Genomic DNA, 24806 nt, shown 5'->3' on the forward strand with positions numbered 1-24806 from the left:
AAAGTAATGTCTCTGCTTTTGAATATGCTATCTAGGTTGCTCATAACTTTTCTTCCAAGGAGTAAGCGTCTTTTACTTTCATGGCTGCAGTCACCATCTGCAGTGATTTTGGAGCCCCCCAAAATAAAGTCTGACACTGTTTCCACTGCTTTCCCATCTATTTCCCATGAAGTGATGGGACCAGATGCCATAATCTTTGTTTTCTGAATGTTGAGCTTTAAGCCAACTTTTTCACTCTCCTCTTTCACTTTCATCAAAAGGCTTTTTAGCTCCTCTTCACTTTCTGCCATAAGGGTGGTGTCATCTGCACATCTGAGATTATTGATATTTCTCCTGGCAATCTTGATTTCAGCTTGCGCTCTAATAAATTTCTGTGTTGTATTTCTAAATGATCTTTCTAATGAACTAGAATTCTCCTAGCCCTGAAACACCATGTAAGAACCGGAGACATTGACATGGCCATCCTAATTTATCAGATCAAGTAGCCACTTTGCCATTTTGGTTTTGTCCTCTTCTATATTTGAGCCCCCTCTCAAACAGTAGCTGTCATGTTCCTTGTTGCAATCAAATCCATCCAGTGAGTACTCCCTGAGAACTCACTGTATATCTGAGTTACTGTCCTGAGTCCTAAGCAGAAAATGCAGGTACCTCAGAACTGAAGTTTTGTATTTGCTGTGTTTTTGCATTCTATGACTGTTTGTGATTCTGGCCTCTTACAGAATTTATAATAAATCTTGGCCAGCTATATTGTCTTTGGAAAGAAGGACAAGAAGGACTTGAATGATTATAATACATCTACTATCAGTTTGCCATTGATTTCAACATTTTTCTCAATCAGAATTGTTAATTAGAATCAGAGAGACAATTTGTTTTACCTTGTTAAGTATGTCACTTTCAGATAGTGATATTTCAGAAATAAAATTTTCCGAAAGCAAGATTCATGCAAGATTGACAGATTGGTTCATAAGTTCTTCATTAACTGAGAGACTGGCTATCTGCCTCTAGTGTTCAAATTCATTCATATTTCACTTTTTTATCTAATCAATGAGGTAATATGGTATGTTAGGCTCTGCAAACAGACGGTCTAAATTGGTCTTAGCGTCTCTATTTCCTAACCTTAGACAAGTTACTTAACCCCTCTGGATTCTCAGTTTGCCCCACCCACTGTGATGTTGTGAGTTGTAAAAGGAGCTAATATATTTAAAACACCTATATAGTACGCAATATAAGTTATCTACTACTATCAGTGTACACAATGAAAAGGAAACTGCTGAATTCCATTACTGCATGAATGACTTGGAAAGTCAGTTATGCCTTAGTTGGAAATAAAAATTGTAAATATTTATGATTATTACCTTTCCTATTATGCTTAAAATATATTATGTTTATTTATCTTTTTCTAACGTTCTCACAGTCTTATTTTCACTTACTGTAACATCCCTATGAGATAGGTAGAGTGGAGATTTTGACTTCAGTTAACTGAGACCTAAAACGATTAGGTGATTTGCTGTTGGTTATACAGCAGATCACCTAGAATCCAGGTCTAGGTTGGAGCCCAGGTCTCCTAACTTCCAATTTCAGATCCTTCCACCACAAAACAATTCACTGTTCTGTTTTTCTCTGTAAATTCTCAATGCAATTATTAGTGTCATTTTATTATCAATAAAGTATAATGGGAAAACTTCTTTGGGGTGATGAAATTTTGCCATATTACTATACATATATGTGGTAACTGAGCTGAGTTTATGATACTGTACCAGGACTTTCTAATTTAGTTTATCTTTTATTGTGTGTGGATACATGTATATGTTTCAATCATAATCTCTCTCTCTCTCTTTCTCTCTCTCTGTATATATAAATGTATACAACATATACTCAAAGACTTAAAGATGGGTGGGGGATATGGAAGTCTCAAATAGGAGGAAATTCTTGGAGAGGGTGTGAATATTGAATGGTGGCGGTGGTTTAGTTGTTAAGTCGTTTGTTAAGTCGTGTCTGATTCTTTGTGACCCCATGGACCATAGCCCACCAGGCCCCTCTGTCCATGGGATTTTCCAGGCAAGAATACTGGAGTTGGCTGCCAGTTCCTTCTCCAGGGGAACTTCCTGACCAAGGGAGTGGACCCACGTTTCCTGCTCAGCAGGCGTTTTTTTTTTTTTTTTTTTTACCACTGAGTTACCTGGGAAGCTGAATATAGAATGGGTTGAGTATAAATCTGTTTTGCAGAAACCAACCTGGCTTTTCTTACATCTTTTCTTAAGAATCAAGAGGTATTTGACATAATTTGAAATCAAGAGGTCTGTGTGTGAAAGAAAGAGAGGGGAGAAGTCAGAGACTGGTCTACTTCCAAAAGAGTCTTCTTCCCTCCTGCTGGGATCCTCTTTGACTGAAAGGAGCTTTGATTTCCTTTGACAAGAGTAAGGAAGTGTAAGATAATGGAGAGGGAGTGAAGAAGCAGCCTAGGAGAAGCAAACTGACTATAAAAAAGAAATTTCATTACCACACCAGATTCCATTAATTTCTGATCATGTAGAAACCTTTGGGTTTTAATTTTTGTTTTAGTGCTGTCTAGTTTCTGTATGGGGCTCCCAGGTGGCTTCGTGTAAAGAATCTGCCTGCCAGTGCAGGAGACACAGGTTCAATCCCTGGGTTGGGAAGATCCCCTGGAGGAGGAAATGACAATACCCTCCAGTATTCTTGCCTGAAAAATCCCCTGGACAGAGGAGCCTGGTTGGCTACAGTCCATGGGGTCCCAAAAAGTTGGACATGACAGTGACTGAGCATGAGCAGTTTCTGTATACTGATTTGTTTCTCAGTCAGCAAAGTGGCTGGCTTCTCTAGTTTGTCTGCAAATAGATGAATGGGTTGTAGGCATTCAGATCCAAGGTTCCACGAGGAAGGAAACACGTAAGTATTTATTAGCTACCAGGAAATGGGAGCCTACCTCACAGATGACCTTTTTTATACTAGTGGAGGATTTTTGAAAAGGAACTTATAAAGAGTGTGAGAGTGTGTATGTGTAAATATATGTTCTTATCTGTTGAAAACTATGTGTGTCTATGTTACTAGCCTCAGTTCCTGAGTGGCCATTAAGCATAAATTCCACTTACATCCTGGCGATTCCCACTTTTACCCTTCTTCCCATGGCTGTTTGGCTACCTTGGAAGTCCTGGCTTCCCACTCAGCATCTCACCCCTATTCTATGTCCATATCCTATAATTGAAATAACCCCCCCTATAATTTCCATTTGTGTCCCCTAACCATACCAAAATTTTTCTAAAATAAAATTTAAGTCTCTGATGGATAGTCCCTCAATCTTATATCAAGTGTAAGTAAAAGCATCCCTGAAAACTTTATTTTAACTCATCTGTGACCTACAGCCTAAGTAAAACAGTACTCCCTACCTCCTTTCCAACCCAGCTTACTGCCCCTAAGCTTCTCTAAAGTGAGAATTCTAGATTCCACCACTGTCTTGCTTCCTTTTTTGTGTAATTGAATCCCACTTTTCCCTGGAGGCTGAGCTGGGCTAATTCGCTTCAGTCATGTCTGACATTTTGTGACCCCATGGACTGTAGCCCTACAAGCTCCTCTGTCCATGGAATTCTCCAGGCAAGAATACTGTAGTGGGTTGGCATTTCCTCCTCCAGAAGATCCTCCCGACTTAGGGATCGAACCTGCAACTCGTGTGGCTCCTGCATTGCAGTCAGATTCTTTACTGCTTGAACCACAAATATCAACAACTTCAGATATGCAGATCATACCACTCAAATGGCAGAAAGGAAAGAGGAACTAAAGAGCCTCTTGATGAAAGCAAAAGAGGAGAGTGAAAAAGCTGGCTTGAAATCAGCATTCAAAAAACTAAGATTATGACATATGGTCCCATCACTTTGGGGCAGATAGGTGGGGAAAAAGTGGAAACAGTGACAAATTTTATTTTCTTGGGCTCCAAAATCACTGTGGATGTTGATTGCAGCCATGAAATTAAAAGACACTTGCTCCTTGGAAGAAAAGCTATGACAGACCTAGGCAGCATATTAAAAAGCTGAGGCATCACTTTGCCAATAAAGGTCCCACTCCAGTATTCTTGGTCTTCTCTTGTGGCTCAACTGGTAAAGAATCTGCATGCAGTGCAAGAGACCTGGGTTTGGTCCCTGGGTTGGGAAGATGCCCTGGAGAAGGGAAAGGCCCCCCACTCCAGTATTCTGGCCTGGAGAATTCCATGGATGACAATATACAGCCTTGAAGTACTCCTTTCCCAAAATGGAACTAGTCCGTTGTTCCATGTCCAGTTCTAACTGTTGCTTGTTGGCCTGCTTACAGATTTCTTCGGAGGCTGGTAAGATGGTCTTGTATTCCCATCTCTTTAAGAATTTTTCACAGTTTGTTGTGATCCACACAGTCGAAGGCTTTGGCATAGTCAATAAAGCAGAAGTAGATGTTTTTCTGGAACTCTCTTGCTTTTTCTATGATCCAACAGATGTTGGCAATTTTATCTCTGATTCTTCTGCCTTTGCACTTACTAAAGGCTTAATAAACATTTAGGAACCAGTATCTGTTTCAGCAAGAATGGGTGGTAGTCTTCCCTGGCCATATTTTGAGTAAAATTTGGTCATTTTTACTACCCTTATAGTTGTTATGTTTAATTATTTTCTGTTCCTTGTCAACCAAAATGTTGGTAAAGCCATGGAAGTTTATGAACCACTTAGCAAGACATTATTAAAGTTTATTGTGTGCCCTTGAACTATGAGCTGAAGGAGAGATAAGAAAGAGAACTCAGTAATGGCTCATGTCTATTTGAGGAGGTATGACTCATATATGAAAAAAAAAAAAACACCAAAATGTGGACAAGTTCTATTTGGAAGAAAAAAGCATGCTAAAATGAAAATGTTTGGGAGTAAGTCCTAATCTGAATTCCAAACCTTGCCTCACTATCAGCTGAAAGCCTTAGGGCAAGTGACTTAACCACTTTGAGCCTATGTTTTCTCATCTGTAAAAATTACTATACCATACAAAAGGGAAATAAGTGAGACAAAACATATAAAGTGTCTCATCCCTAGTAGGTATTTAACGATCATAGTAATATATATTATTCTAATACTCTTGTAAAACCTGCTTTAAAGAAAGGTGAAAATATTTTTAAGCTTTAAGTTGGCGACAAGTTTCTACTCATTTCATATCATAGTTTTTTTAGTTAAAATATAAAGTACTGGAGCTTTCCTGGTGGCTCAGTGGTAAAGAATGACCTACCAGTGCAGGTGACATGGGTTTGATCCCTGATCTGGGAAGATCCCATATGCCACAGAGCAACTAAGCCCATGTGCCATAACTGTTGAGCCTGGGAGCTGCAACTACTGAGCCCACATGCTGCAGCTACTGAAGTTCACATGCCCTAGAGCCAGTGCTCCACAAGAGAAGCCACTGCAATGAGAAGCCTGTGTAGCACAACTAGAAAGTAGTCCCTGCTCACTGCAACTAGAGGAAAGTCCACACAGCAATGAAGACTCAGTATGGACAATAATAAATGAATAAATATGTTTTTTAAAATAATAATTTTTTAGAAAAGTAAAAATACAGTATTGTACTTTTAAATAAAGAGGTGGAGAAATTGAGCTTCAGTCTTCAAATGTCCATTTGAGTTTCATGCTTTAAGCCCTATTCAAGTGGCACGTTTCTGTGTACCTATACTTTCTTTTTCTCTTCCGTTTTTTTCTTATTATAATGCTAATCCCTGGAGTTGAACTTGGTTTTCAGACCTCTGATTTGCCTTGCCACACTTAATTCCTTTCCTGCTTCTCTTCCTTTGATGGTTCTCATACACTATGCTCCAAATCTTCCCTGTTCTCCACCCACTCCTCACCCTGAAAGATACATACACACAATAAATGAGTGAACTCTAGGAGATCAAGGGAGCTGTTGCTAAGCATTCCTGCTTCTTGGCATATCTAGTGTCTTAGTGAACATGGCTTCTGGAATGAGTGTCTCTGTATGTTTCCCTTCAACATTTTCATCTTTCTAGCCTTCTCCTTAAGTGTATTTGATGAGAGCCAGTACAATCTCCATACTCAATGAAAAGAGTTATTCATAGTGAGTGGCTATTAAAAAAAAAAAAAACCTCATGAAATACTTGACCCTGTTCAAAAGCATAAAACAACCTCTGAATGACTTAAGACTATAATTTTTCTAGCCATTGAATAAAGGCAGGGGACTTGGACAGAAGACACTAGTAAGACTAGAAGGAAAGGGTTGTTTAAAAGAAAGGATCAATGCAAGGATTTATTAGTAAGTGGAACAGTGGTGAAAACAAGCTTGAGGGAGAAAATCAAGATTTCATAGGTAAGTTATAAGTGTAGTGTTTGGTTTCTATATTTATTTTCCATAAGGATATTTTCGGATATTTTATACAAGTGGAACCAGTCTAGGTGTCCATTTCTCCTCAGCCATTCCTGAAATCTACATAATTGAGGAGTGGAATGCTATGACTGTTTCCATAAAAGAGAGGATGAACCGAAGAAGTATTTTTCTAGGCGATTAATGGCGTTTTGGTAGGAAAGAGTCTTTCGTCAAATTACATCATGTAGTTAAAATTAATGAAGCATGAAGCATGTCCTATGTGCTAGGCACTATTATATCACTTTACCTTTACCTCAGGCAAATATGGTATGAAATTTGTTACATTTATTGTTTATTGTCTTTGTTCTGCCACTAGAATGCAGGATTTATGAAGGCAGGGATCTGTACCTGTTTTGTTGATTTAGATGTCTAAAATGCCTAAAATGAAACTTTGCACATATTAAAATCTCTTAATACTTGCTGAATAAATAACTTGACCAAAGTCACACAACCTGTAAATAGCAGAGGTTAGATTTGAACCCAGGCACACTTTAGCATCTGCTCTCTCAACCTACTCTACTGTATCTCTGTCTGAAGTATGTGCATTATTTATCAGTTTCTGATGCCATGTAAAATATTATGCTTTTCACAGCTATCTTTACATGCCATAGGACATTGTGGAATATATAGGGAGAGGTCAGTGGAATGTCCTTTCTCATTGCCAGGGGATTTTCTTGGGAGAGCTCCCAACCTGCATCAAGCCCTTGTGGATTCAGTTTAGCCTAGCTTATGTACACTATGGTAAAAAAGGGTGATGTCATAAACTCTAGTGTATTTTCTTTTGAGTCTTGGCTGTGGCTGAATCAAAAGAAAATGATTCTGTTTGATATAAATTTGACATTTTAATGTCCATTCTTTTCACATTCTCATTCACCTTTCACAATTCATAGGAATAACTCCATGAAGATCAAAAGTCAGAGGAAGTTCAACTGTGAAATTCATTCAGAAATAGAAGTGCACAGCAAAATCCCTTCAGAAGTCTATAGTGAGTTAATTTTAGTTTAGCAGTCATTTCAGCAGGCTTGATTGAGAGGGCACTGAAAGGGCCCTAGTGTCAGGGTCAGTTGAGCATCTGAACTAGTTTTCCAGTTGATGCCTTCATAGGAACTACAGTATGATTGATAATGGTTTTTTTCCACCTGCACTTTTAAGAAGCATTTTTAAAAATGGCTGGTGGTGGTTACAAATTCCTGACATCCTGTGCTTTCACGCCCCCATCCTCCATAGTCTAGTGACATCAAATGTAACCCTTCCTCATTTACCTGGTCCTTACAAATGATTTCTCAGTGTCTTCTCAGAATAAGAGGGGAGCAGAGAGACAGATCTTCACATAACACTTTTCAAGGTCTTAAGGAATATAATGTGCCATATAGTAGATATGGAATAGAATATCTTGACCTTGTCTAAAGAATGAAAATTAGTCAAGATGATTTCATGTGTTAGAGTCCACACTCACCAGGGCATGAATAATTCAGTTCTCTCCATTAGATTATGAAGCTCTGAAATCTCATCAACACATAGTCTAACACTTTTTCTAGTGCTCAACAAATATGTTCTTCTATTTTTTGATAAATAATGTTTTCTCCAGCTTTGTTGAAATATAAGTTAAATGTATAAAATGTGATTATTTGATATATGTATTTATTGTGAAATGATTACCATGATGAAATTAATTAACACATCTATCACCTCATGCAGATACAATTTTTTTGTGTGTCTGGTAAGAATTTTTAGGATCTATATTCTCTTAGCAACTTTCAAGGATACAATATGGTATTGTTAACTATAGTCATCATGCTGTAAACTACTGAAACTTACTCCTTATATCTAGAAATAGCCACTTTCACCAGTTTTTTCCCACTCCTCTGCCCCTGACCACAACCAATCTAGTCTGTTTCTATGAGTTCATTTTTTAAGATTCTATATATAAGTGATATCTTAGAGTATTTGTCTTTCTCTGACTTATTTCACTTGCATAATGCCCTCAAGGTACATCCATGTAGTCACAAATGTCAAGATTTCCTTCTTTTTCTGGATAATTAGCATTCCATTCCATTTCTTTATCCATGCATCAGTTGCTGGACACTTAGGTTGTTTCCATGTCTTGATTATTTTAAATAATGTCTACAACAAGCATGATGTTGCAGATGTCTCTTTCAAGTACTGATTTTATTCCCGTTTTATATGTAGGCATACCTCATTCCATTGTGCTTTACTTTACACAGATAATTGTGTGTGTTTTTTTTTTTCAAATTACAGGTTTGTGGTAACCCTGCATTGAATAAATCTATTGGCGCTATTTTTCCAACATTTTCTCACTTCATATCTCTGTCATATTTTGGTAATTCTCATGCTATTTCAAGCTTTTTCATTATTACAATATTTATTATGGTGATTTGTGACAGATGATCTTTTATATTACAGTGGTTTTTGGGGCATCACAGATCATGCCTGTATATGACAGACGTAACTGATAGATGGTATGTGTATTCTGACTTCTCTGCTGACTGGCTGTGCCTCCATCTCTCTCCTCTATTCAGGTCTCCTTATTACCTGAGACACAACAATATTGAAATTAGGCCAATTAATAACCTTATAATGGCCTATAAGGAAAAGTCACATGTCTCTCACTTTAAATCAAAAGCTAGAACTGATTAAGCTTAGTGAGAAAAGCATGTTGAAAGCTAAGACAGGCCAAAAGCTACACCTCTTGCATGCATCAAATAGTTAGACAAGTTGTGAATGCAAAGGAAAAGTATTTCTTAAAGGAAATTGAAAGTGCTACTCCACTGAACATATGAACCATAATAAAGCAAAAACAACCTTTTTGCTGGTATGGAGAGATTTTAGTGGTCTAGACAGAAATCAAACCAGCCACAATATTCCCCTAAGCCAAACCTTATCCAAAGCAAAGCCCTGGCTCTCCTCAATTCTGTGAAGGCTGAAAGAAGTGAGGAAGCTGCAGAAGAAAAGTGTGAAGCTAGAAGAGCTTAGTTCATTAGATTTAAGGGAAGAAGCCTTCTACCTAACATAAAAGTACAAGGTGAAGTACTGCTTGTAAGTACTGATGTAAAAGCTGCAGCAAGTTATCCAGAAATTCTAAGGTAATTAATGAAGGTGGCTACACTGAACAACAGATTTTCAGATAGATGAATCAACCTTCTATTGGAAGAAAATGCCATCTAGGACTTTTATAGCTATAAATGAGAAGTCAATGCCTGGCTTCAAAGGACAGGCTGACTCTCTTGTTGAGGGCTAAGGTAGCTGGTAACTGGTAAGCCAGTGCTCATTTACCATTCCAAAAATCCCAGGACTATTAAGAACTACGTTAGACATTCTGCCTTTCCTCTGTAGAAGGAAGAACAACGCCTGAATGACAAGCACATCTGTTTATAGCATTGTTTACTGAATATTTTAAGCCTACTGTTGAGACCTAGTTCTTGGAAAAAATTGATGCCTTTTTAAATATTAATGCTCATTGGCATTGATAACTGGTCACTGAAGAGCTCTTGATGGGTATGCCACAAGATTAATGGTTTCATGCTTGTTAACATGACATCCATTCTGCAGTCCATGGATGGAGGAGTAATTTTGACTTTCAAGTCATATTGTTTAAGAAATATATTTTGTAAAGCTGTAGCTGCTATAGATAATAATTTCTTTCATGGATTTGGACAAAGTAAAGGAAAAATCTTCTGGAAAGGATTCACCATGCTAGATACCATGAAGAACAGTAATGAATCATGGAAAGAGGTTAAAATATCAACATAAACAGGAGTTTGGAAGAAGTTGATTCCAATCCTCATGATTTCTGTAGAGGATGTATATTGAGATGTGGTGAAAATAGAAAGAGGAAACTAGAATTAGAAGTAGAGACTAAAAATGTGGCTGAGTTGCTGCAATCTCATGATAAAAATTTATTGGGTGAGGAGTTGTTTCTTATGGATGATTAAAGAAAGTTGTTTCTGGAGATGGACTCTCCTGCTGCTGAAGATACTGTGAAGATTGTTGGAATGACAACAAAGGAATTAGAATATTACATAAACTTAGTTGATAAAATTGTGGCAGAGTTTGAGAAGATTGACTCCAATTTTCAAAGAAGTGCTACCATGGATAAAACAAGTGAACAAGTGAAGTCGCTCAGCTGTGTCCAACTCTTTGCGACCCCATGGACTACATGTAGCCTACCAGGCTCCTCTGTCCATGGGATTTTCCAGGCAATAGTACTGGAGTGGATTGCCATTTCCTTCTCCAGGGGATCTTCCCAACCCAGGGATTGAACCTGGGTCTCCTGCATTGTAGACAGACACTTAACTGTCTGAGCCACCAGGGAAGTCCACCATGGATAAAATGCTATCATCAAATAGAATTTCATACTACAAAGAAATACTTCATGAATGGAAGACTCAATTGATACTGCAAACTATATTGTTGTCTTATTTTAAGAAGTTGCTACAGCCACCCCAACCTTCAGTAACCACCAACCTGACCAGTCAGCAGCCATCAACATTGAGGCAAGACCTGCCACCACCGTCTGAACTGAAGGCTCATTTTTTGTTTAGCGATAAAGTATTTTTAAAGTAAGGTATGCACATTTTTAGATAAAATGCTATTATGCATTTAGTTAATAGACTGTGTGAGTGTGTGCTAACTCACTTCAGTCATGTTTGACTCTTTGCGACCCTATGGACCTGCCAGGCTCCACTGTCCTTGGGATTCTCCAGGCAAGACTATTGGAGTGCATTGCCATGCTCTCTTCCAGGATCTTCCTAAGCCAAGGATCAAACCTGCATCTCCTGTGGCTCCTGCATTGCAGGCAGGTTCTTTACTACTGAACCACCAGGGAAGCCTGAATAGACTACAATAGAGAGCAAACATAAACTTTAATATTCACTGGGAAACCTAAAAATGTGTGTGACTCAATTGTGCTATTTTCCTTATTGGGGTGGTTTGGAACCAAACTCACAGGTGTGCCTTGTCTTACCCATAAGTGAGATTGCTGAATTATATTGTAGTTCTATTTTTAGCCTTTTTTTTTTTTTTTTGAGGCACCACCATACTGTTCTCCATAGTGGCTGTACCAATTTACATTACCACCAACAGTGCATAGGTGCCCATTTTATTCTTTACATATTCCTGATAATTAGTGATGTTGAGCATATTTTCATGTACCAGTTGACCATGTGACTGTCTTCTATGGAAAAATGAATCCAAAGGTCTTATGCTCCTTTTTAAACTGGATTCTTTCTTCCTTCCTTTCTTTTGGTATTGAGTTGTATGGGTTTCTTATATATTTTTGGAGAAGGGAATGGCAACCCACTCCCGTATCCTTGACTGAAGAATCCCATGGACAGAGGAGCCTGGCAGCCTAAAGTCCATGGGGTCGCAAAGAGTCGGACACAACTGAGCGACTAACAATTACATATTTTGGATATTAACCCCTTATCAGATAGATAGTTTTCAAATATTTTTTCTCATTCTGTTAGGTTGTCTTTCACTTTATTTGCTTATTTATTTATATATTTATTACTGTTCAGAAGCTTTTTAGTTTTATGTAGTCCTATTGATTGTGTTTTTGTTCTTTATGCTTTTGTTGTCATATCCAAAAATTTGTTGCCAAATGGTGCAAAATTCCATTTATAAAATGAATAATTTTCTGGAGATCTAATTGACAGCATGGTGAATATAGTTAACAATAATATATGCTTGAAAGTTGCTAAGAGAGTGGATCTCAAAGGTTCTCACCACATGCCAAAAACTGGTAATTATGTGAGGTAATAGATTTGTTAACTAACCTCATTCTGTTAATCATTTTGAAATATATACTTATATATGTAAAAAATTCAATATTGTTTGTTAATATTAAAAAAACTCAATAACTCAATATTAAGGAGTTTCTTTCCCTATATTTTTTTCCTAGGAGTTTTATTTCCAGTCTTACATGTAAGTCTTTAATTTATTTTAGGTTAACTTTTTGAGTGGCATAAAAGGAAGTTCAATTTCATTTTTTTGCATGTGTACATCTAGTTTTCCTAACACTGTTTATTGAAGAGACTGTCTTTTCTTCATTGGGTATTGTCTGCTCCCTTGTCAAATGTTAACTGATGGTATATGCATGGGTTTATTTCTGGACTTTATTTCTGAACTTGAGGTCTACTCTCTTACCAATTTTCAAGTATACAATACATTGTTGTTTGCTATATGTACCATCCTGTCAGTTAGATCTCCAGTAAATTGTTCATCTTATAAATGGAATTTTATGCCATTTACCAATGTCTTACAGTTTTTACTGCACAGATCTTTCACCTTTTGGTTAAATTTTTCCTAAGTATTTTATTGTTTTTGATACTGTTGCAAATGGGATTGTTTTATTTGTTTTTAAGATAGTTCATTGTTAGTGTAAAGAAACATAACTGATTTTTGTATGTTGATTTTGTATCCTGCACTTTTATTCATTCTAACAATTACTATTTAGTAGTTCTTATAATTATTTGTTTGGAGAAGGCAATGGCAACCCACTCCAGTATTCTTGCCTGGAAAATCCCATGGACAGAGGAGCCTGGTAGGCTGCAGTGCATGGGGTCGCGGAGAGTCGGACACGACTGAACGACTTCACTTTCACTTTTCACTTTATTTGTTAAGTCTAACAATTGTTTGGTGGAATCTTTAGGCTTTTCTATATATGAGATGTCATCTGCAAATAGAGGCAACTTTATTTCTTTTCTGTTTTGGATAACTTATTACTTTCTCTTGCCTGATTGCTCTGGCTAAGACTTCTGGCACTATATTGAATAGGAGTGCTGGGAGTAAACACCCTTATCTTGTTGATCTTAGAGGAAATGCTTTCAGCCTTTTGTCATTGAGTATGATGTCATCTGTGGGCTGGTCCTATAGAGCCTTTTATTATGTTGAAATAAGTTTCTTCTATACCTAGTTTAGGGTGTTTATCATGAAAGAGCACTGCATTTGTTAAATACTTTTTCTTCATGTGTTGAGATGATCATGTGAATTTTTCCTTTATTCTCCTTTTGTTTGGCCACAATGTGTGGCTTTCAGGATCTTAGTTCCTTGACCAGGGATTGAACCTGGGCCCTCAGCAGTGAAAGTGTAGAGTCCTAACTACTAGACCATCAAGGAATTAATTCCTGCTATCCTTTGTTCTTTTACTATAGTGTGCCACATGATTGGCATATGTGGAATCATTTTTATATCCCTGGGATAAATCCCGCTTGAACATGGTATCAGTGAAGTTCCTCAGTCGTGTCCGACTCTGCGATCCCATGAACTGTAGCCTACTAGGCTTCTCCATCCATGGAATTTTCCAAGCAAGAGTACTGGAGTGGATTGCCATTTCCTTCTCCAGGGATCTTCCCAACCCGGGGATCGAACCCAGGTCTCCCGAATTGCAGGCAGACGCTTTACCGTCTGAGCTACCAGGGAAGCCCCTTGAACATGGTATATGCTCTTTTAATGTGCTGTTGAATTAGTTGTCTTAGTATCTTGTTGCGAATTTTTGCATCCATATTCATTAGTGATATTGGCCTATGGCTTTCTTATAGTGTCCTTATCTGCTTTTGAGTCAGGGTAAAGCTGATCTCCTAACATGAATTTGAGAGTATCCCCTTCTCTTCGATTTTTTGAGGAGTAGAGGAGGATTGGTAATAACTCTTCTTTAAATATTTGGTCGAATTCACCAATAAACCCACCTAGTCCTGACCTTGCCTTACTTGGGAGATTTTTTTATTAATGATTCAGTTTTGTTACTTGTTATTAGCCTGTTTGTATTTTCTATTTCTTCATGATTCACACTTGATAGATTATATTATTATAGGAATCTACTTCCTCTAGTTAAGATGTTCAATAAGTTGGTGTATCATTTTTTATAGTCTTGGTATCTCAGGTACCGGTGGTAATGCCACTTCTTTCACTTGTATTTTTTATTTTTATTTTTACTTTATTTTACTTAACAATACTGTATTGGTTTTGCCATACATTGACATGAATACACCACAGGTGTACATGCGTTCCCAAATATGAACCCCCCCTCCCACCTCCCTCCCCATAACATCTCTCTGGGTCATCCCCATGCACCAGCCCCAAGCATCCTGTATCCTGCATTAGACATAGACTGGCGATTCGTTTCTTACATGATAGTATACATGTTTCAATGCCATTCTCCCAAATCATCCCACCCTCTCCCTCTCCCTCAGAGTCCAAAAGTCTGCTCTACACATCTGTGTCTCCTTCGCTGTCTTGCATACAGGGTCATCATTGCCTTCTTTCTAAATTCCATATATATGTGTTAGTATACTGTATTGGTGTTTTTCTTTCTGGCTTACTTCACTCTGTATAATCAGCTCCAGTTTCATCCATCTCATTAGAAGTGATTCAAATGTATTCTTTTTAATGGCTGAGTAATACTCCATTGTGTATATGTACCACAGCTTCCTTATCCATTCATCTGCTGATGGACATCTAGGTTGTTTCCATGTCCTGGCTATTATAAACAGTGCTGCGATGAACATTGGGTAATTTATCTTTTTTATTTCTTGGTTAGTATAGCTAAAGATTAGTCATTTTCTTTACCTTTTCAAAGAACCAGCTCTTGCTTTTGTTAATCTTCTTTATTGTGTTATTATTCTCTATTCCCTTTACATCTGCTCTGATCTTTATTATTTCTTTACTTCTGCTAACTTTGGGCCTAGTTTTTCTAGTTCCTTGAGGTGAAATGTTAGGCTGTTTGAGATATTTCTTTGCTCTTAAATGTGTATGTTTATAGTTATAAACATGCTTCTTCCTTTTTTTAAGGTTTATTTATTTTTTTATTTTACTTTATTTTACTTTACAATACTGTATTGGTTTTGCCATATATCAACATGACATAGCAAAAATCAACAAAGCCAAAAGCTGATTCTTTGAAAGGATATATAAACTTTCTTCTTAAAACTGCCTTTGCTGCACCCCGTAAGTTCTGATATGTTGTATTTCTTTTTTAATTTGTCTCAAGATTATTTTTTATTTTCCATTTGATTTCTTCTTTGATTTTTCAGGAGCATGTCATTTAATTTCTATGTATTTGTGAATTTTCTAGCTTTCCTCCTGTTTTTTATTTCTGTTAGTATTTTTTATATGAGAGGATATATCTCCAGATTGTGGTATATTTCTGTCTGAAATACTTAAGTAGTCTCTGCCTCTAAGATCTTCATTTATCCAATTGCAAAACTAGACAAAATATACCATAACATGAGTGGTTCAAATCTGTTCATGGGCAAAGATGTATAGTAGAAATCCGTGATGATTTTAGAGTGTGTTTAAGTCTCTGAACTTTAGCTATATCATCTGCAAAAAGGGAAAAATAATTTGTAATTTCTAGCATTTGGAGAAATATTAAATAAGAACATATATATATAAAGTATCCACAGTGCCTAGCACTTATTTTTTATTCAATAAATTTTAGTGATTTTTGAAACTGTTGTTACTGACTTTGGTTTTGTGAAGAATAGTAAGTACCTCAGAAAGCAACAAAGTCAGGTAGCCTTAATTTATCTCAGGAAAACTGCTCATCTTCCTCTCCTTCATCTATTCTTTGTCCCGTTATTAACCCAGCCAAAGCACAACTCAGTGTTCCCATGGCTCTAATCAACCTGCTTCTCTCAGCCTTCTCTTTTTCAGTAAATTGTGCCTCCTTTCATTTTGTCAGGCCAAAGACATTAGAGTCATCATTATATTCCATATTTGATAAATAGAGCACATGCTGTTAGCTATAATCTTATAAAAGAGAATCTCCTAAATCGAACCACTTCTCACCAACTCCAGCATACCGAGCTGGTCTGTGCTACCACCATATCTCCCTTCGTATTTTATAATAGCCTTTTAAGTGGTACCCTCTATTCTTTATCTGTCCCTAAAAATGTATTCCTAATACATCAGCAAGACTGATCCTATTATAACCAAAGGCATATCAGGTCAGTTCCATGCTCAAATCTCTCCAATGGCATCCCATAAAACTGAAAGCCAAAGTACTTACCTTGGCATACAAGAAACTGCATGATTTTGTACTTGCTCCCTCTCTGACCGCATCTCCTATCCCCTGTCTTCATTCACTGTGTTTAAGCTATAACAACTTTGAATTTGCCATTCCTTCTGCTGGGAATCCTCTTTCCTGCAATATCCATGTGACTCACCTCCTTTTTTCAGTCTTCTGTTAAAATGTTACCTCCCCAGAGAGGTTTATGTAAAAAAAAAACCACCCTCGCGAGTACCCCCATCCCTACTACCCTCTCTAATTTTATCTGACTTATCTATATTGTTTATTTTCCTTTCATTCTGACTAGTATTTAATAACCTTCATAAGGGACACTGTTCTTTCCACTAACTCCCAAGACTGAACAAATGAACAACTAGCTCAGTGCCTACTATGTTACAAACACTGTATCAAGCACCAGAGCTACATACAATGCATTAGCTCTAGCCTGAAGGAGTTCAAAGAAGTAATATAAATGCACAATTCCTATTATAATGCTAGGTACAATAATAATGAACTTTACCAGGTGCTGTGGTAGTTTAGAGGATGGAGCTCAATTGTATGATGGATGACAAAAAAGTCTTCATTAGGCAGGTGATGCTAGAGCTAGAATTTGAACTGAATCTGAAGGATGAATATTCAACAAGTGAAAGAGGAGTAAAAGGTGGTGATAGGAGGGATATGTTGAGAAGACATTCTAACTAGAGAAAAAAGCAAGTAAAATGACATAGATATGTGAAATATAGCAGCAGCTCTGTATAAAGAGAACGATTAAAAATTTCTTGGAACTAGGGTATTGTGCATACCTGGTAGGGAAGGGGGATTCTTACTTATTTTTCTCAAGGGACTTGTCTTTTCTCAACCCAGTCAAAAAGAGTGAGTAGGATGAGTATATGAAATGTGCAAAGTTCCATTCACTGAGGAAGGAGCCCTGATAGACTGGAGGAGCTGGTGATGATTTTAGAAATTATTTGAATTATGGTCCTTCAGACCTGGATTATGTTCCTCACGTCAGCATATCTTCTACTTCGGGTAAGGAAAAGAATAACAGAAAACATTATTGCAGTTAAAACTTAGTGCACTCTACCACAACTCTGCACATTTCAGCCTGAATCATGAATTGTCTTTGCAAAACAGGGCTGGATGTGGAAAGTGGGTTTGGAACAGGGACTCAGGGAGGAGACAACTACTGATTGTGAAAAGACAGTCTGAAAAGATAGGAGTAAGGAGCGCCACAACTGGGAACATCTGCAGAAAAAGCCTAAGATACCTAAAAGCAAGGTGTCATTGTTGAGAGGCATGCAAGAGGAGAACCTAACATTATAACCTCTTTCCCCAACTGTTGGTTTCTTTGGTCTCCATGGGCAATGGGAGGGGCTCCCACCTGAGTGGGTCCACTTCCTTGTTAGGTGGAGGTCTCCTCTGTTGGCGGGCTCCAAGGGCCTGAGCACTGCCCATCCCAAAACCTCCTTGGGAGTCAGTGGTGGGCACCCCTGCCTGGAACAAGAGCCCTCCAATGCTGGTGAGGGCTGAGTGCTAAAGCATGGGTTTGAGAGAATGGATCCTGGGAGAGAAACACTGTTGGTTGGGCGGATACAGCAGAGGGGACTGGAGTGAGGAGATTTGCATCTGGGAGTGCCCCCTAGAGAAAGCATGGTCTGCCTGAAAAGCTAGGCATCATTACTGAGAGGTGCACAGGGAGTGCGGCCATCATCTTCCCATACTCCAGCTTCTGCTTCCTCGACAGAGGGAGTGTGCCACAATCTGTTCCTACTTGTTGGTCCTGCTGCCACAGGCAACTTACACACAATCCAATTGTGGCCACAGTACCCCTGCTCCAATATGAATAAATAAGCGGTGCCTCAAGCATCTATTCATTCCCTCTCATCTGGGCAAGGAATAGATACTTGAGAGTGAGACACACAAAGAGGTTGGGTCAAAACCAAACCTGAGCCCCAGGAGCAGTGCAACTAAGGAAGAGGAACAGATATCTTTCTGTGTAGCTGCACAAGCTGTGGACTCAATCCCCATGTAAGCTGGGTAAATCCTGTGTCTCTGGAACACATGAATAGGCAACGAATGTTTCAACAATTGAGACTTGTTTAGCCTTCACAGCACTGGACACAGAGGGCAAGTACTTGTGAGAATTGGGCAAAGTCAGAGTCTGAGCTGGCTCCACAGTGTCCACAGCAGATACAGAGGACTATCTAGAGGTATTAGAAAGCCTACTTAGAATGTGAGATTTGGCTCTGGCTCACTGTGGGAGCAAGAACATTGACAGAAGAGGCTCCAGGAAAATATTCTTATTACTACTATTCTTTTTGTGTGTGTGTTTCATTTTATTCATTTGTTGTTGTTATTGCTTTTATTGTTTTTTATCTTTTATTTTTACTTTATATATGTATATATTATATATATATATATATATTTTACTTAAACTTTTTGTTGCACTGTGTTTTATATTCTTATTGTTGCTTTGTGGCTTTTTTTCCTGCTTTTGTCTTTTGTTATTTTATTTTCATTGTTTTTCTGTATCTACTTTATGTTTTGTTTGCTTTCACTCTTTTTATTGTTTGTTTGCTTTGTTTTTATTTTTCATTCTTTGTTAGTTTAGTCCTTATTAACTATTCTCATATTAGAATTATTTTGTTATTTTTTTTGTCTTTTTTCCCCTATTTTATGTGTGTGTGTTTGTTGGGTTGTTGTTACTTTTTTTTGTCTGCTGTTGTTTTTGCTGTTTTGGGTTCTGTTTTCTTTTTTTAATTTTTAATTTTTCTGTTATTTCTTTCCTTTTCTTCCTTTTTTCTCAGTCTGCACTCTATTGACTGTAGGGTCTTGCATTGTTGGCTGTAGGCTCTGCTGAGGCTCTCTAGAGAATTTCTGGGTCCAGGGAATATTAACAGGCATGCATGTTCCTGGAGGTATCATATCAAAATTAAGACCCAGCCCAATATAACTTCCAGCAGGCTTCAGTGCTAGAAATGTCATGCCAGACAATCAAGAGAATAGCACAAACCCACCCATCAGTAAACAGGCTGCCTGACAGATATCCCAAGATACCCCACCTGATGAAGCCTTGACATACAGAGTGTAAACATTCAAATCTATTCACCAGAGTGCAGACCCAAGGCCCTTCCACCAAGAAGTCTACACATGTCATCCTCACTCACCAGGGGGCAGACAGCAGAGGCAAGAGGAAATACAACCCTGCAGCCTGTGAGAACAAAGACCCTAAACATAGTAGGTTAGACAAAATGAGACGACAGGAAAATATGGTGCAGATGAAGGAGCAAGGTAAAAAAACCCCAAGACCAAATAAATAAAGAGGAAATAGGCAATATACCTGAAAAAAAATCAGAGAAATCATAGTAAACATGCTCCAAGATCTTGGAAATAGAATGGAGGCATGGATCAAGAAGATTCAAGAAATAATTAACAAGGATCTAGAAGAACTAAAGAATGAATGATCGATTTAACTGAGAAAAAAAAATGCTAGACGGAATCAACAGCTAAATAATTGAGGCGAAAAAATGAAAAGGTGAGCTGAAATACGGAATGGTGGAAATAAATGTTGAGGAGCAGAATAAAGAAAAAGAATGAAAAGAATTGAGGACAGTTGCAGAGAAATCTGGGACACTAAATGTACCAAATTGGAATTATAGGGGTCCAAGAAGAAGAAGAGAAATAGAAAGGGCATAAGAAAATATTTCAAGAGATTATAGTTGAAAATTTCCCTAACATGGGAAAGCACATAGACACCAGAAGGGGACAGAAAGAGTACTCCCTTGCTAATTTATAGCAGGGAGTTATATACCTATTAGCAAACTGCTAATTAGAGAAAGGAAATGCTCCAAAACTGAGAGAGTTGCACCAGGCCCCTCACCCACAACATGCATTCTGAGATAGCATTGCCACAAGGTGAGTCATCCCAGGGCCATAAAGCAATTGATATGAATCTTGAAGAAAGGCAGATTTCCAAGCAAATACATAGATTCATTAACATAGCTTAAAAGAACATTTCCAGCAGTAAAACATACTGGTTTGTTGAGCCATTATCAGTTCCCAGGTTCCAGTCTTAGGTGGAACTGACTTGAAGAAAGGCAGATTCTAAGGCAAATACACAGTTAATTAATATAGCTTAAGAAAAACATTTCCATAAGAAAAATGCATTGGTTAGCTCAAGGTTTGAGAAAAGTTAAGTTCAGGTGGAATCAGAATTTTAAAAGGAACCTTTTAATTTTGTATAGAGAAGGGGGAAAAAAAAAGTCTGACACTTGTAGTTTGTTTCCTTCTGCCACTTACAAGAAAGGAAAAAGAAGTCTGACAACTACAGTCCATTTCCTCCGCTTGGGGACCCCTGGCCTTCCTGCCTGTTTCCCTCTCAGTGAAAGTGAAAGTCAAGTCGTTCAGTCCTGTCCTACTCTTTGCGGCTCCATGGACTGTAGCCCACCAGGCTTCTCCATCCATGGGGTTTTCCAGGCAAGAATACAGGAGTGGGTTGCCAATACTCTCTCAGTAGCTAACCAGTAAGCTACAAATTAAACAAGAGATCACTGAATAAGTTAAAGAGAAAAGTTTAAAAATACCAGAAACAAGTGACAGTGAAAACATAATGACCCAAAACTTATGGGATGAAGCAAAAGAATTTATAAGAGGGAAATTTATAGCAATGCAACCCTGCCTAAAGAAACAAGAAAAATATCAAACAGACACCTAGTCTTATACGGAAGCAACTAGGGAAACAACAATAAACAAAACCCAAAGTTATTAGAAGGAAAGAAATTATAAAGATAAGAGCAGAAATAAATGAAAACAAAACAATTGAAAAATTCAATGAAATTAAAAGCTAGCTCTTTGAGAAAATAAACAAATTTGATAAATCTTTAGCCAGACTCATCAAAAAATACAGGAGAGGGCTGAAACCAATAAAATTAGAAATAAAAAAGTAGAAGATAGAACTTGCACCACAGAAATACAAAGGATCATAAGAGACTACAGTCAAGGCATTTTATATGCCAATAAAATGGAAAACTTGGAAAAAATGGACAACTTGCAAGACAAACACAACCTTCCATGACTGAACCAGCAGAAACAGAAAATATGAACAGAACAATCATAAGTAATTAAATTGAAATGTGGTTAAAAATCTCCCCAAAATACAGAATTCCAAGACCAGATGGCTTCACTGGTGAATTCTATCAAATATTTAGAGAAAAGCTAACACCTATCCATCTTAAACTCTGGCAAAATATTGCAGAGGATGGAATACTCCCAAATTCATTGTACAAGGCTATCGTCACCCTGATATCAAAATCAGACAAAGATATCACACACAAAAAAGAAAATTACAGGCCAGTAGCACTGGTGAACATAGACACAAAAATCCTCAACAAAATACTAACAACCTGAATCCAACAACACATTAAAAGGATCATACACCATGATCAAGTGGAATTTATCCCAGGGATGCAAAGATTCTTCAATATACACAAATCAATCAATGTGATACAACATAAAAACAGATTGAAGAATAAAAACAAAATTAAATAAAAAACAGCACAAACAAATGGAGATATATATCATCTTCTTGGACTGGAAAAATCAATATTGTGAAAATGACTATACTCACCCAAGCAATCTACAGACTCAGTTCAATCCCCATCAAATTACCATAATTTACAGAACTAGAACACAAAAAGAAATTTATAGTTTATGGAAACACAAAAGACTCTGAATAGCAAAAGCAATCTTGAGAGAGAAATGTGGAGGTGGAGGAATAAGACTTATTGGCTTCAATAAGACTTATTGACTTATTGACTATACTACAAAGCTACAGTAATCAAGACAGTATGATACTGGCACAAAAACAGAAATGTAGATCAAAGTAATAGGATACAAAGCCCCAAGATTAAACTCATGCACCCATGGTCACCTAAAATACGACAAGGAGGCCAGAATGTACAATAGAGCAAATACAGCCTCTTTAATAAGTGGTGCAGGGAAAACTGGAAAACTTGACAGCTACATGTAGCACTGGTGTTAAAGAACTTACCTGCTAGTTCAGGAGACATAGGAGACACGGGTCTGATCCCTGAGTTGGGAAGATCTCCTGGAGAAAAAAATGGCAACCCACTCCAGTGTTCTTGCCTGGGAAATCTCATGGACAGAGGACCTTGGTGGGCTACAGTCCTCAGGGTCACAAAAAGGTGGGCGTGACTGAAGTGACTTAGCATGCATGCACTCACATGTAAAATAATGAATTTAGAACACTTCCTAATACCACGTAAACACACACACACAAACTCAAAATGGGTTAAAGACCTATATGCAAGGTGAGACACTATAAAACTCTTAGAGAAAAGCATAGGCAGAACACATGTATACAGTATTGATACTACGCATGAACTTTTTTGTCTTCCTCCTAGATTAATAAAAAGAAAAAGAAAAATAAAGAGGACCCAAATAAATATAAACACTTTTGCACAGCAAAGGAAACCATAAATAAGAAGAAAAATCAACCCTCCAAATGGGAGAAATATTTGCCAACAAATCAAATGACAAAGGATTAATCTCTAAAATATACAAACAGCTCATGCAGCTCAATATATAAAAATTTTAAATGCATGAAAGACCTACATAGACATTTCTCTGAGGAAGATGTACAGATGGCCAACAAACCCATGAAGAGATACTCAACATCACTAATAGAGAAATGCTGGTCAGAATGGTCATCATCAAAAAATCTACAAAAGATAACTGGTTGAGACAGTACGGAGAAAAAGGAACCTTCTTAAACTGTTGGTGGGAATTTAAATTGATAAAGCCACTAGGGAAAACAGTGTGAAGTTTCCTTAAAAAACTAAAAATAGTACTGTCATATAACCCTGCAATATCACTACTGGGTGTATACTGAGAGAAAACCATTATTCAAAACAACGTATGCACCCCAATGTTCATAAGAGCACTATTTACAATAGCCAGGGCATGGAAGCCTTCAACAGAGGAATGGATAAAGAAGATGTGTCACAATGTTGGTGGGGATGTTAATTGATACAGCCACTATGGATAAGAGTATAGATTCTTTAAAAAACTAGGAATACAACTACCATCAGTTCAGTTCAGTTCAGTTCAGTCGCTCAGTCGTGTCCGACTCTTTGTGACCCCATGAATCGCAGCACACCAGGCCTCCCTGTCCATTACCAACTCCCGGAGTTCACTCAGATTCACGTCCATCGAGTCAGTGATGCCATCCAGCCATCTCATCCTCTGTCGTCCCCTTTTCCTCCTGCCCCCAATCCCTCCAAGCATCAGAGTCTTTTCCAATGAGTCAGCTCTTCACATGAGGTGGCCAAAGTACTGGAGTTTCAGATTTAGCATCATTCCCTCCAAAGAAATCCCAGGGCTGATCTCCTTCAGAATGGACTGGTTGGATCTCCTTGCAGTCCAAGGGTCTCTCAAGAGTCTTCTCCAATGTCACAGTTCAAAAGCATCAATTCCATGACCCAGCAATCCCACTACTGGACATACACCCTGAGAAAACAGTAATTCAAAAAAGCATGTGTACCCTGATGTTCATAGCAGCACTATTTACAATAGCCAGGACATGGAAGCAAACCTAGATGTCCATTGACAAATGAATGGATAAAGAAGTTGTAGTACATAATACACAATGGAATATTACTCAGCCATAAAAAAGAACGAATGTGAGTCAGTTGAACTGAGGTCGATGAACCTAGAACCTGTTACACAGAGTGAAGTGTATCAGAAAGAGACAAATAAATTTCATATATTAATCATACATATGGACCTAGAAAAACTGTAATGATGAACCTGTTTTCAGGGCAGGAATAGAGACACAGACATATGAATAATAGACTTGTGGACACAGTAGGGGAATGAGAAGGTGGGAAGAAATGAGAGAGTAGCATTGGCATATATACACTACCATGTATACAGTAGATAGCTAGTGGGAAGCTGCTGTATAACACACGGAGCTCACCATGGCGTTCGGTGACAACCTAGAGAAGTGGGATAGGGGGTGGGAGAGAGGCTTAAGAAAGAGGATATATGGATAATTATGGCTTATTGACATTATATAGCAGAAATCACATTGCAAATCAATTATTCTCCAAATAGAAAAAACTCATGTCACATATATTGAATGGAATATTACTCAACCAGAAAATGGAACGATGTTTGGTCATTTGTAGAGACATGGATGGACATAGAGATTGTCATATAGAGTAAGTCAGAAAGAGTAAAATATCATATGTTGATAAATATCATATATTCCTGCATATATGTGGAATCCAGAAAAATAGTATAGATGACCTTATTTGTGAAGCAAAAATAGAAACACAGATGTAGAGAACAAATGTATGGATAACAAGGG

The 24806-nt window shown here is 37.7% G+C and overlaps 1 protein-coding gene and 1 non-coding gene across 2 annotated transcripts in view; one reads left to right on the forward strand and one right to left on the reverse strand.

The window, feature by feature from the left end:
* LOC128070298 (elongation factor 1-alpha 1-like) overlaps nt 1–24806 on the forward strand; it is a 427922-nt gene that overhangs the window by 338783 nt on the left and 64333 nt on the right. The window lies entirely within an intron of this gene.
* Nucleotides 13455–13527, reverse strand: TRNAE-UUC (transfer RNA glutamic acid (anticodon UUC)). The gene has a single exon. It is a non-coding gene; the product is annotated as a tRNA-Glu (tRNA).

Source organism: Budorcas taxicolor, chromosome X, assembly GCF_023091745.1.
Source record: "Budorcas taxicolor isolate Tak-1 chromosome X, Takin1.1, whole genome shotgun sequence".
Lineage (NCBI taxonomy): Eukaryota > Metazoa > Chordata > Mammalia > Artiodactyla > Bovidae > Budorcas > Budorcas taxicolor.